The sequence below is a fragment of the Zalophus californianus genome, chromosome 2, assembly GCF_009762305.2.
Source record: "Zalophus californianus isolate mZalCal1 chromosome 2, mZalCal1.pri.v2, whole genome shotgun sequence".
Classification (NCBI taxonomy): Eukaryota; Metazoa; Chordata; class Mammalia; order Carnivora; family Otariidae; genus Zalophus; species Zalophus californianus.
The window spans coordinates 33,187,520-33,192,049 of record NC_045596.1 but is presented as its reverse complement, the minus strand read 5'-3'; positions in this window follow the sequence as shown (position 1 = coordinate 33,192,049).

The following is a 4,530-nucleotide window of genomic DNA, read 5'->3' as shown; positions in this document are numbered from 1 at the left end:
TTCCAAGACCCCACTGGCAGGTAAAAATCTGGATATGCAATAGCGTCCACCAATTAGATATACTCTTATGAAATGTGGGAGGCAGAAGTAAGTTGAAGGCCCTCCATCTACTGCTATGTCTCATTCCGATAAAACGTCAAGTTATGGAGACGTCAGGGTTTTCAGCAACAGATTTCTGGTGTCTGGTCACCAGTACTGGGCACACTGAGAGCAGGCATGGCAATGGTACCATGGTGGCCTTTTAATTAAGGCAGAGGTGGCAGGAGGTTAATTCTGCAGTGTTCTGGAAGTCATTCCCTGAGCCCAGTCTAGAATTTACTTCTTGAGCTCTTCTACCGACTTCTAAAAAACTTTTTATTACAGTTTTGAATATATTCAGAAGTAGAACCATAGACTAATAAAACCCCAGCTTCAACATTTACCAACTTAGGCCATTCTTATTTTATTTTATAAGCACCCCCCACCCACCCACTTCATCTTATTTTCAAGTAAATCCTAGACATCGCATCATTTTATGTATTTCAGCATGTATCTCTTTTTCAAAAAGTGAAGACTCTAAAAAAAATATAATCACTCTGAGATAATAGAACATATTGGTCTCTTGCCTCCAGTTCCTGGCACAGAGCTCCTGAAACCCTTGTAGTAATTTCCTAAGTGATAAAAACACTAGGAGCATCTCTCACTCTGATATTTGTCTTTGACCCCATCCCTGCCTGACACAGGGCTCCTAAAACCCGTTTCTAAGTGATAAGAGTACTAAGGAGCATCTATTGAGGTGACTCTGGTGTGGGCTCCTGGTTAGAGGCTGGTCACCACAAAGACCAAGTCATGATCAGAAACTTGGAATTTTCAGTCCCAGCCCTCATCCTAAGACAGGAAAAGGGCTGGAAATGGGAGTTAATAATTGATCATGCCTATGTGAGGAAGCCTCCATAAAATTCCAATACTATGGGGTTTGGAGAGCTTCCAGATGGATGAACACATCCAAAAAGGAAGGGTGACACACCCCAACTCCATGGGGACAGAAGCCCCTGCATTCGGGACCCTCCCAGACCTCACCCAGTCTGGGTGTTCATCTGTGAACATCTCTTCATCTGGCTGTTCATCTGTGCCCTTTATCCTATCCTTTAATAATCTGGTATACATAAGGAAGTATTACCGAATTCTGTGAGCCACTCTAGCAAATTAATCAAACCATGAGGAGTGGGTTGTGGGAACCCCCAGTTCATAGCCAAGTTGGACAGAAGTTGTGGGTAACCTGGGGACCTACTACTTGTGACTGGACAGTCTTGTGGGACTGAACCCTTAACTTGTGGATGTTATCTCCAGGTAGATAGTGTAAGAACTGAATTGAATTGTAGACACCCAACTTAATTCAAGAGAATTGCTTGGTGTCGGGAAAAAACTCCACACATTTGGTGACCAGATGAAGGTGTTTTGTGTGAGCAGTAAAGAGATACAGAAAGAAACAAAGGGGGAAGGAGCTGGGTTTTTCCCTACACAAGACAGCAAGAGATAGGAGGGGGAAAAACTGTTATTTTTCCTAATAGGACTGCAATTATCATCATCCCTAAAATAAATAAATAGATCTTTAATATAATTAAGTGTCCGGTCAATGTTCCCATTGCCAATAGTCTTGTTATTGTCATCAAAAAAACTTAATAGTTTTTTGCTGGACAAATAAAGTCCACAAACTGCAATTGGCTGATATGCCTTTTCCATCCTAATGTATAGGCTCCCTATCCATCTATGTGTTTTTTTTTTTTTTTCTTTGTAATTTACTTGAAGAAACTGTGCTGTTAGAGCATCCCACAGTCTGTATTTTGGTGGTTACATCCCATGGTGTTGCCGTATTCCTCTGTCCTCTGTTAATTCATATAAACTCGTTGTTAGATCTACAGGCTTGATCAGACTTAGGTTCAATTTGGTTTTGTTTCCACTGATTTTTGAGTCCCCAATTCTATATATTAGACACCTTTCTGGGATAGTAGAAGCTACCAAAAAAAACCAAAAACCAAAAAGCGTAATATTGTGCACTCAATCAGATGGACAACTACAAGGCATACCTCTTTTCATTGCTTTTGCTGTATTCATAGGGAGTCTACCCTCCCTATGCTCTATAAATAGAACAAAGCCTGGATGACAGCACATCTGTTATAACATGGTTTACTGAATATTTTAAGCCCACAGTTGAGACCTACTGCTCAGATACTGCAGTTTTACAATGAAGGTCTGTGGCAACCCTCCATCAAGCAAGTCTGTTGGTGCCACTTTTCCAACAGCACTTGCTTATTTTTATCTGTCGTATTTTGGTAATTCTCACAATATTTCAGGCTTTTTCATTATTATTATATTTGTTATGGTGATCTGTGATCAGTATCTTTATGTTACTACTGTAATTGTTTTGAGGGGCCACAAACCATGTTCACATAAGATGGCAAACTTAATTGGTAAATGTTATATGTGTTCTGTCCCCATTCGCTGCACCCCCATATCTCTCCCTCTCCTTGGGCCTCCCTATTCCCTGAGACACAGTAATATTGCAATTAAGCCAGCTAATAACCCTACAATTGCCTCTACGTGTTCAAGTGAAAGGAGGAGTGACATGTCACTCACTTTAAATCAAAAACTAAAAATGATTAAGCTTAGTGAGGAAAACTCGTTGAAAGCCAAGATAGGCCAAAAGCAAGACCTCTTGCGTCAGTTAGCCAAGTTGTAAACGTAAAGGGAAAGTTCTTGAAAAGAAATTAAAAGTGCTACTTCAGTGAACACATGAATAAGAGAGTGAAACAGCCTTCTTGCAGATATGGAGGAAGTTTGGGTGGTCTGGATAGAAGATCAAACCAGCCACATAATTCCCTTAAGCCAAAACCCAATCCAGAGCAAGATCCTAACTCTCTTCAATTCTGTGAAGGCTGAGAGAGGTGAGGAAGCTGCAGAGGAAAAGTTTGAAGCCAGCAGAGAGCGGTTCATGAGGTTTAGGGAAAGAAGCTGCCTCTATAACATCAAAGTGCAAGTGAAGCTGCAAGTGCTGATGTAGAAGCTGCAGCGAGTTACCCAGAGGACCTAGTTAAGAACATGAACAAAGGTGGCTACACTAAACAACAGAGTTTTGATGTAGACGAAACTGCCTTTTAACAGCTAATGCAGCTGGTGTCTTTAAGCTGAGGCTTTCATTTACCATTCCAAAACCTAGGACCCTTTATTAGGCTAAGTCTACCCTCCCTATGCTCTATAAATAGAACAAAGCCTGGATGACAGCACATCTGTTATAACATGGTTTACTGAATATTTTAAGCCCACAGTTGAGACCTACTGCTCAGAAAAAAAGATTCCTTTCAAAATATGACTACTCATCAACATTGCACCTGGTCACCCAAGAGCTCTGATGGAGATGTATGAGATTATTGTTGTTTTCATGCCTGCTAACACAACATCCATTCTGCAGCCCATGGATCAAGGGGTCATTTTGACTTTCAAGTCTTATTTTTTTTTAAAGATTTTTTTTTAATTTATTCATTTGAGACACAGAGATACAGAGAGAGAGAGAGAGCAGGAGCAGGGGGAGAGGCAGAGGGAGAAGGAGAAGCAGGCTTCCCGCCAAGCCAGGAGCCCGATGTGGGGCTCGATCCCAGGACCCTGGGACCATGACCTGAGCCGAAGGCAGACGCCTAACCATCTGAGCCACTCAGGCGCCCCGACTTTCAAGTCTTATTACTTTAAGAAATGTATTTCATAAGGCTATAGCTGCCATAGATAGTAATTCCTCTGATAGACCTAAAAGCCTTCTGGGAAGGATTCACCGTTCTCAATGTCATTAAGAACATTTCTGATTCATGGGAAGAGGTCAAAATATCAACATGAACAGGAGTTTGGGAGACGCTGATTCCAACCCACATGGATGACACGGAGGGATTCAAGACCTCAGTGGAAAAACTAACTGTAGGTGTAGTGCAAACAGCAAGAGAGCTAGAATGAGAAGTGGAACCTGCAGATGTGACTGAACTGCTGTACTCTCATTACACTTTAACAGGTGAGAAGTTGCTTCTTACGAATGAGCAAAGAAAGTGGTTTCTTGAGATGGCATCTACTCCTGGTGAAAAAGCTGTGAAGATTGTTGAGATCACAACAAAGGATTTCAACTATCAAAAAAACTTTGTTGATAAAGTAGTGGCAGGGTTCGAGAGGACTGACTCCAATACGGGAAGGTCAGCTGTGGGCAAAATGCTATCAAACACCATCACATGCTACAAATAAATCATCATAAAAGGAAGAGTCAATCAATGCAGCAAACTTTAAGAAATTGTTACAACTACCTCAAACCTTCAGGAACCACCACCCTAATCAGCCATGTTGGTTAGTGATATCATTTGAATATTTAAGTTAAAATAAATAGAACTGTGATTTCCTTTTTATTATTCCTAGCACAGGGTAATCGTCAACAAAGATATGTTGAAGGAATGCATCAAGAACTGTTTTTCACATTATTTGCATCCAATGATCAAAAATGTTGTGGCAGAAACTGCTATG